General features: G+C 33.3%; 1 protein-coding gene across 1 annotated transcript in view; it reads right to left on the reverse strand.

The window, feature by feature from the left end:
• The window catches only part of LOC117171141, a 17816-nt gene that overhangs the window by 6892 nt on the left and 224 nt on the right, over positions 1-10700 (reverse strand). The window lies entirely within an intron of this gene.

Below are 10700 nucleotides of genomic sequence, written 5' to 3' on the forward strand. Positions count from 1 at the left end.
ATTCTAACCATTCTTTCCGCGGTCTACCTCTGGGGCCGGTCTTTTATATACTCGGTTGGGGAAAAAGGCAAATAGAAAATTTTAAATTTGGTATAAATGCACCTTCTTAAAATTGTGCTTGTATTAAAGATAAGTAATTCATAGCAATTCATTATAATTTTATGATAAAAAAAGAAAAAAAGAAATTTTAAGCCTACAAACTAAAAATAACGCCGAGATTTTGAACCGGGGGTGGGGGGGGGGTAACTCGCTTTTTATTGCAAATTCAAAGATGTAAGTCTAAAATAAACACATAAAAAAGATATATATATATATGTATATGGATATGTATGTATATGTATATGTATATGTATATGTATATGTATGTATATGTATATGTATGTATATGTGTGTATACTCATTCTTTTTAGTCGAGAAGCCTACAATGAAATTTCTTGTTAATGGTTCTTTTTTGTCAAAAATTGTATTACTTGGCTCAAAACTGCATCATTTTCTTCAAAATTCGACAATTCTGTCAACATTCATTCTTTTCGATTAAAAATTCTTTTTATTCGGTGGAAAATCAATTCTTTTGATTGGGGGTGCAAACGTTGGGTTGAAAATTAATCTGTTTTAGTTGGTTGACATTTTCTTTTCAAGTGAAAATCTATCTATATGTTGAAAATTTAACTGTTTTATCGAAAATACCTGTTTTTGGTTTTGATTCAGATTTAAATATTTCTTGAAAACCTGTCTTTTTTGTTTGTTTTTTTTTTTCTGGATTTATATTTTATATTTCTTCAATTTTGCACATTTGGAATTGAAATTTCTTGACTTTCAATATAAATATTTGTGTATATATGTGTTTTTGGAGGACCTTAAACAAGATAATTTTAACGACTCTCGGATATGACGTAGTTGTATATCGATCGTTATATTATCTTGTATTTTCTGTAACAGTTTCGTGGCAACTCTAAAAGAGGCCGGTCTTTTATATACTCGGTTGGGGAAAAAGCCCAATAGAAAATTTTAAATTTGATATAAATGCACTTTCTTAAAATTGTGCGTCGATATGTAGTTACTAGGAAATCCGGAAACGTACTTAAAGATAAGTAATTCATAGAAATTCATTATAATTTTACGATAAAAAAAGAAAAAAAGAAATTTTAAACATACAAACTAAAAATAACGCCGAGATTTTGAACCGGGGGCGGGGGTGGGGGGGGGTAACTCGCTTTTTATTGTAAATTCCATATCACAACGCTGCTGAAGGCTGGTGACCTTCTCAGCATGAAAACAAAAACACAAACCCAAGACCACTCTCTCGGTTCCAGTTCTACCTCCCCCCTCTCCCAACCCTCCTTTATTAACTGAAGTTTTTCGGGGGACTGACCTTAGAACTACAATCTCCAGCATATGACGATTTGATACTTAACTTTGACATGATTTCGACTCAGAAAATAAACTTATTGCATAAAGGTGTTAGTTGGGCGTATAATCTAAACAATGAATAATACAAATTACAAAATAGCCTCGGAAAGGACTGGAACTTTTAATGACAAAAGGCATGCTCACGGAAAATCTAAAGGTCATGTTTCAGGCGACAAATGGAGACTAGGTGTTTGGAATGCTAGGGGATTAAATGATCTCAATGTAAAAGAATTGCGTGAAACTATGGACGTGAAGAAACTAGACATTGTATGTGTGTCTGAAACAAAGAAAAAGGGATGCGAAACCAAAGACATAAAAAATGGCGTGTTGAAAGGCGGATTTGAAATATGGTCAGGAGTAGACTGTGAATCACATGGTAAACAAGGAGTAGGTCGGATTTTGAATGAAAGAGCAAAGCAGCATCTCGGAGACCATGGTTTCGTGTCTCCCAGACTGCTGTGGGCTAGAATGAAAGTAGGGATCAGAATACTATTCATCATAGCATGCTACGCGCCGGTTGACAGTGATCCTAGAGAAGTAAAACACGCCTTCTGGGACACTTTAAATGACACAATAAACATTTGCGAACATGGGAAAAGAATAATTCTACTAGGAGACATGAACGGTTGGGTGGGCATCCAAAATCAGGGTGCAGAATGAGTATTAGGTAATTTTGGGGATCCAAGAACAAACTATAACGGAGATAAATTAGTTGGTCTATGCTTAGAAAGGGGTCTGTTTATTACAAATACTTGGTTGAGGCATAAAATGATCCACATGTACACCTGGTCTAAAGGAAATAGCCGCAGTATAATTGACTTTGTTGTTGCGGATGAAAGACTAAGGGATTTAGTCAAAGATACAAGAGTCATGAGGGGTCCTGAATGCAATACTGATCATTACCTTCTGATCTCAAAAATTAATTTAGGTCGGAGATCGAGAAAAAAGAGAACCAATAAAGCAAAACAAACGCGAATCAAAATTGAGAACCTACAGAAACCGGATGTGCGAATAGATTTCCAAAATAAGATAATCGAAAGCATAGATAGGGCAACATGGGAGGACCGTATAAAAAACAAAGATATAGAGGGCACCTGGACAATGTTACGGGATATCCTTGTTAGATGTACGATCGAAGTGTGTGGTACCGCAATTGTAGGAAGAATTTCTGGTGATGCATGGTGGAATGATGAAATTCAGGCTGCCCAAAAAGCAAAAAGAGAAGCGTAGAAGAGAACTTTGAACATCGCAGGTCTTAGCAATAAGGAAAGAAATAGACGTAGAAATGATTACAGACGCGAAAACAGGATACTTAAACGATTAGTTAAATAAGTAAAGATACAATTAGAGCAGAAGAGATAAAAATACAAAACGACTTTGCAGGAAGCAGGAAACTACTTTATAAGAAAATGAAAGGAAACAAAAGTACAGAAATTGTCAACATGAGAAATAGTAGGGGGGAAATGGTATATCATGCAGACGGAATACTAGAGTCTTTCAGAGACTATTTTAGGAGACAATTCGGAGATGAAGCTATAGGACACCACAACTGCGGTAACACGATGCGATGGAAAACTCAATTGAAAAAGTCTGTGTCACTGAGGTTAGGGATATAATTAAGAACTTGAAAAACGGTCAGGCTGCCGGGGTAGACGGTATTAACGCTGAAATGCTTAAGCACGGTGGCGCGTGCATACCACATAGACTGTGCAAATTGATAAATTTATGTTTCGAGATGGGAGACGTCCCAGACGATTGGAAAAAAGCAATAATCGTACCAATATACAAGAGAAAGGGAGATAAAAGCGAGTGCAATAATTACAGAAGAATTAGCTTATTAAGCACCGTAAGCAAAATATATTCAAAAATACTTATTCGTAGGGTAATGAAAATAACAGAAGCAAAGATTTGGGAAGTCCAAAGTGGGTTTATGCCAGCAAGGTCATGTACGGATCAAATATTTAGCTTAAGGCAAATAACAGAAAAAAGTTTGAGAGTAGGAAAAAAAGTATTCTGTGCATTTATTGACCTAGAAAAAGCTTTTGACAAGGTAGATAGAAGTAAACTTTGAGAAGTCCTGAAAGAGTATGGAGTCAATGGATGGATCCTACAAGCTGTAAAAACAATATATACAGGTAGCAAAGCGAGTGTAAGAGTGAATGGGAAACTGAGTGACTGTTTCGATATTATTCAAGGAGTTAGGCAAGTATGCGTTATGTCTTCATGGTTATTTATATTATTTATGGACAAGTGTTTAAGAATGATTCTCTTCGACAAAGAGGGTGTGGATCTCGAAACAGTAAAGGTACGTGGGTTAGCGTTCGCAGATGATAAGGTTGTTATGCCAGAGTCTATCGAAGACTTACAAAGAATGTTAAATAAACTAGATGCAAGCATTAAGAGCATGGGCCTCAAAATTAACGCAAATAAAACAAAAACTATGGTGTTCGAAGAAAAGAGTGAGAAAACACTATGCAATATTTTATTAAATGATGAGAGAATTGAACAAGTTGATAAGTTCGTATACCTTGGTAGCTTATTTACTAGGGACGGGAAGATAGATGAGGAATTAGATAGACGAATAAATGAAGCTAAGAAGGTTATTGGTAGAGCAGGTCCCCTTATCAGAAGTAAAAATATATCAAATAAAGCTAAAATGACAATACATAATTCTTTATATATATTTTAATTAAAATCGTAGACTAAAATTCTACTTCTTTCGGTTCATCTGAAAGAAAATCTGAATTAGTAGTTGCCATTTTTTTTTAAAGTTTAATAATAATTTATATAACTATTATTTTTCGTGGAACTTTTCCTGATTATCGATACGGTAAATTATTAATACTAATTTGAAAAGATTTTTACTAAAGATTTGAAATGTGATATTATATTTATAGTTAATTAAGTGGTTAATAATTACTAATATTTCATTAAATAATAAAGGTTTAACTTTGACAATTTTTTAATTGTAAAATTGTAATCGCTTCGAATGAAACATTACTTTTCTAATTACATTATTCAATTTTGATCACTCTGAATTAGTCTAATTTAAAAAATTGCAGTTGGTCATTTGTTTTTCAGAGATTCTGATACAAAAATCGTTTGATATGTATTTTTTTTTTAATTTCAAGCAAATTCAATTAGAACTTAGTCAATATCGTAAAAAAATTTAAATCTTAGTATTTTATATGTACATACAAATGGGAGAGAAATACTGTCTTGATTTGGAAGAACACCGTTAACTGCATTTTGGATAAGGCCCTTGAGCCGCCTACCGTTAATTGCTTCAGGTGACTTTATCCGATTTGCAGTTAACGGTGATCTTCCAAATCACGGCAGAATAGGCATGTCGTTGCCGGATCTAAATAACGAGCGGGCTGTTCTACCTAGATCTTGGATTGTTAAACCTCTGTTGCTTTTGCAAGCCAACATGGTCCACTCCCCCTTGTAACTTATGATCAATCCCCGCGCCAAGTTAGGTAGCATGTGGCTAGTCCCCTCCAATTCCTATGTCCATCAGAGGTGGTGGAGCTTTGCCAAGGGAACACAGGGGCCACTGCCTCCCATGAAAATCGACCAGGGAGGGCCAAAGTCTTGATTTGCCTACTCGCAAATAAAATGCTTAAACTCTTGCGATCGTAGGATATAGAAACCTTTCAATTCTTTCTTGCTTTGTTGATTTAAAATCTCTCTGGAATCTATGTGGAATAATAGAAGCCTTTCCGAATTCTTTTAAATTTATCCAAAACCTTTGCGAAATATTTGAAATTTTTGTAAAGTCTTCATAAGATCTTTGAGATATTATTGCAACCTTTGTAAATTCTTCGTGAAATTTTGGCGAAAAAGCTTTTTTAAATCTATTCAAAAATTTTAAAATCTTTGAGAATTCTGAAAACTTTTGTGAAAGAATAGATGTCTTTGTAAAATAATGGAAATATCTGTGAAATCTTCTAAACATATCCTAAATCTTTCCGAAATGTTTCAAATCTTTGTAAAATCATTAGGACGTCATTGGAATTATTTGTTCAATCTTTGAAATCTATTTTAAATTTTTGCGAAATATGTGGAAGCTTTGTGAAATCTTTAAATTCATTGGGAAATCATTGAAAATTTTGTGAAATCTTTCTGAAATCTTAGTGCATTCTCTCAAAATCTTTGCAAAATCCTTAGGCAATTATTGAAATCTTTGGTTCAATCTTTAAAGTCTATCTGAAATTTTTCTGAAATATTTGAACTATTTGGGAAATCATTTAATTATTTATGAAATACGGGTAAATTCTTTAAAAATCATTGTGAAATATTTGAAAGGTATCTGAAATCTTTCAAATCTATGTGAAATCTCGGCGAAATTTTTGAAATCTTTGAAAACTTTGGGAAATCATTGAAATTTTTGTGAATTGTTTAAAAGTCTTTTCAAATTATTTTAAATACTTTTGAAATATTCGGTGATAATTGTTAAATTAATAAAACCTTTATGAAATCTTTCTAAAATAATTGAAGTCTTTATGCAGTATTTTAAATCGACCAGAAATCTTTGAAATCTTAATCGTCGAATAATAGAAGACTTTATCAAATCTTTTAAATCTATGCGAAGTTTTTGCGAAACCTGTGAAATTGTTCCGATTTCTATGGCATTTAACCGTTCTTTTAATAATGTCATTTTAAGTTATAATAATATCAGCTTTTAATAATGCCAATTTAAGTCAAAATCAATTGGACTTAAATAAGTTAGTGCACATTTGTGAATGGACATACTTTGACGTGCTAGCGCATCTGGAGCACGTTGGGACGACCCCTTGTAAGATTTGGCAAGTTTACGCCTGTGGCGTAGAAAACATTTGGGAGTCTAATCTGTGATGCAGCTAGCCCCTTCATCGTTCGGGAAACTATCCTTTGAAACAGGTTGTAAAAAGTAGAAATATAGGCGGGAAGTCTCTATTACAGTGGTCGGCAAACTTTTTGCTCAATTTTCAGGTATGGTCAGGCTGCACTCGACTTAATTTTTTCTACTACTTTCCGGTCCATTTATGTACCTTAGTGTGAGTGAACTTACTCCAGCAAATCTGCGAATTTTTTCGATTCCAATGATATATTACTTGCCTAGAAAAGTTGACAATTTGAGAATATTTTCAAATCGCTAGTTGAAAAATTAAAACTTTTAAAATTTCTTTACTTTGACATTCCTGTGGAAAAAAGACCCTTGCTGGAGTAAGCTCACTCACACTAAGGCACATGAATGGACCGAAAAGTAGTAGAAAAAACTAAGTCGGGTGGAGCCTGACCATACCTGGAAATTTAGCAAAAAGTTTGCCGACCACTGCTCTAGGACAGCGATTCCCAAACTTTTTATGCACTTTCTGGGGAGCGGCAGGGGCCCCACCCTCAAATTTTTGCACAATACTGGAACCCAAGTGAGATACTGGACGCTAGTCGTTCGTGCTCGGTTGCTTGCTTCGCTGAGATTTTCGTTGTTAGAGAATTAGAGCCGGTTGAGAAAAATGAAAAGTTGGTTAAATATTAATCAATATAATTTTAATAAGCTCCGTTAGATTTGTTAGATTATCAAATAGACGTTAAAAAAAGGTAGAAGAAGATCGGATAATAACTTCAAGAGTTATCGCACTTTTGTTGCATTCACAAGATTTGTAAATATTTCATTTATTAGTTCGGATATTAACCGATTTTTAAAAACTTTGTTTTCATTTTCTTTAAATTATATCATGAAATTCATTCAGCCAATTAAAATTTAATTGAGCTAAGTCTTTATAATTTCAGTTATTGCAAGTTCATAACAATGAAAGGGTCATTCGTGGTAGGTATACGAAAGTCGAGGAAAGTAGCCTTCTGCTCGCAGCGGGGAGCCTGCCTAGCTGCCCGGCCCGAGGTGGCATCCCCCTGCCGGCGGCAGCCTCATCTGCCGGCGGCACTAGTTTGGGAATCGCTGCTCTAGGAGTCTAGGACTCTCGGTAGATTACTGGGGATGAGTATTCCATGATGGGGGTGAACTTCAATATTTATTTCTGTTCTTATCGAATTTTCTTAACACGTTTATTATGATTTACAGAAGTTGTTCTTTTCAAAGGAAGAACTTTCCGATAAATTCAACACAAATAAATGGAAATTTTTTTATCAACATATAATTTTTTAGAATTTTCCAGTTATTATTCTAATTATTAAAATGCAAATTCATCCAACAATGTATGTTTATATTAATGAAACGTTAAAAATGCATTTTTAAGGTATTTTGCGATGAAGGTAAAATGAAATTCTTCTATCTGAATTTGATCTGAATTTTCTACAGAATTGCATTTATCACGTTTGTTACTTCAAGGTTTAGATTAATGTAACATTAATATGCATAATGAAATTAAGAAAAATTCAAGATCTGGCATACAAAATTGTATTTATTCAAGCGAGACGTGTATGCCACAGTATTTTAAATTATATTTGACATGCGCAAAAGAAACTTAATTGTTAATTAGGCGTCAAACACAATCGTAAAAATCTGTTTTTCGGATTCAGGGGGTCTAAAAACGTGGACATTTGACAAAAACTGGGGGAACCAATTTTCCAGAAATCTAATACCTTCTCTGACGAGAATGTAAAAATTGAGAATTATTCTAGATCAATCTTAACTCTTAAAGATCTACATCCCTTTCCTCACATTACTCGCTTCCACGCTCAGTGAGTCACGCCTACAGCACGAAAGGTTTACAGAAAGAATAAAATAAGGGACTAGAAGCGTCTATTCACTGGACAAGCAGCGAAATTTAGCTGTTATTCAGTGAAGTTTCACTGATCAGCAGCTACATTTCACTGTTTTAGCAGTATATATACGCTGATTTGAATTAGACATATACTGATTCAGACTTAGAGAGTACAAAGAAGACGAATTTTCAACAAAATACAGGAATGTTCAATTCAGAAAGGACAATTTTTATACAAATAGTTGCATTTCAAATAAAAAATATAAATTTTAAACGAAAAATGAAATAGTTGCATTTTCAGTTAAAAAAATCATTTTCAACCAAATAGTCAAATTTTTAGTCAACGAGATGAATTTTCAACTGAATTGAAGGAATATTCAACTGGATTCGTTATTTTTTTTTTTAACTTTCAACAAAATAGCTTCATTATCAGCTGCGTTTAGTTGCATTTTCAGTTAAATAAATCATTCTATCGACCAACAAGGCGAATTGTTAACAAAATACATGAATTTTCAAGGAAATAGCATTTGAAATTTTATCTAAAAAGATTAATTGTTAATCAAGAAGACGAACTATCTACCAAAAAGACGAATTGTCAACCAAAATAAGAGCTCATACGCGCGCTCTGCGCGCGAATCACTACTTTGCTTACAATTATTTTATTTGGTAATAAAGTTCAATAAAATACCACGATAATCATTTTTACTTTAATAACTTCTATTTGTACACGGATTCGCGTGGGTATCCTCTCACGGTACAGAATCAATGATTGTGCAACACTAAACATTTTTATCAAATGTTTAGGCAAATGCGAGTACTTCCAATAACCTCGTATATAGCCGTATTATAATTTAATTGTACTAAAATTAATGCACTGATTTTAAACCCGCCTTAGTAAAAGAAAAAATTTCAAATGCGCAAAGATTGTGAATTTGAGAGACCACTGTTCCAGCGTGGATTTAAACATAAAAAATCTGCTCGCTACGCGGGCACATTCTCATCCCGTAGGGCGCGCAACAGTTAGTTCTCGCGCTTCGCGCTCGATTGTACTTTATCTCGCGCTACACGCTTGGTCTTTATATTTTTGCAAATTCTTGCATGAACATATTAAAATTAAGACTCAAAACATCCACCACTGTAAATTTGTAATTGTGAATTCTCTTTCATTAAAAGAGAGTTTGAGCGCACCTACAGCACGCGACAGATGGCAATCGCACTCCGCACTTAGTCTTTGCATTTGTTCCGCATTTCTTCCGCATTCGGGCACAGACCTTTTAAAATTCAAAGATGAACGGACCGACAACTGTAATTTTGTGATTTTAAACTCTCTTTTGTTAAAGATCTTTTGGCTTTAACGAACACATTCTCATCACGTATCTCCTGCTTCGCACTCGATTTTGTCCAACATGTCAACTTTTATACATTATACACAACACTTGTATATCAATTATAATACATTTCTATGTAACTCTGCCTGACATTACTTATTAAAAATTGCAAAATAAAAAGCAAATTGTATTTATTCTGATTATTTTTGTATTTGTTTCCTATTTTGCTTCAAATTGTATTCTAAGCTGCTCTGAAACACGTATCATTTCAATAAATGTATATCATTACAATTCATAATATGCATAAAAATTGAATCATACTAATTCTTATTTCCTTGTTTTTATAATTTTTATTTTTAATGTTGTTTTTTACAATTAAATAAAAACTACTACGCATCTGCATAGGGTATAATACAGGAACCTATATAGATACCTATATAGAACCTATATAGATTATATAGGAGCCTATGTTCTCTTTCGTCTTTTCTGTGCTTTTTCCAAAAAGTGAATTTTTGCATTTTTTATCTTATGTTTTACGATTAAAAGAAGATCTACTCGCCCAATCGAAAAATGATTAATAATAAATTTATGGATCTTTTTAGGCGAACAACTGTTGTCTGGTAATTTAATTTCATTCCTTGTGTCGATGTTCAAAAGTAAAATCTAGATGTTCTGGGTTAACATATTATATGTTTAACTATAGGCCAACAATCTAGATGTTCGAAGTTAGCATCTGTAGATCTTAAAATGTGAAATGTTACCCCCTAACATTCAAAATGTTCTACTGAAAAATCCGAGATATTACATGTATGGTTATGTAAAATTACGTCGGTAAATATTTGAGGAGTTTTCTTATTTATGGTCATTTAAGGAATTAATTGATAAGTTGTTTGTGAATTTTAAATTAAACTTTAATGTTCGTTCACGAACGAAAAACAGATAAGGGGTCAAGTTGAGGTTATATTCAATATTTCTAATTCAAAATAAAAACAAGGATGAATAATCGGAGAACGAATGATCTGTAATCCGAATTAAATATTCTATCTATTTTAAGTTACTTAAACTCAAATTTTATTTTCAATTTATAAACCTTTTGTCAAATGTATTAAGGGGCTGTCCATTACTTACGTAAGGCAATTTAAAGAAATTTTGTCCCCCTCCCCCCCTCAATAAGAAAACATAAGATCCTAATAATAACCCCCCTCTAACTTACGTAAGATTTCTACCATAAATTCTAAAAAAAGTACAACTGGTT

The sequence above is a fragment of the Belonocnema kinseyi genome, chromosome 4 (genome assembly GCF_010883055.1).
Source record: "Belonocnema kinseyi isolate 2016_QV_RU_SX_M_011 chromosome 4, B_treatae_v1, whole genome shotgun sequence".
NCBI lineage: Eukaryota > Metazoa > Arthropoda > Insecta > Hymenoptera > Cynipidae > Belonocnema > Belonocnema kinseyi.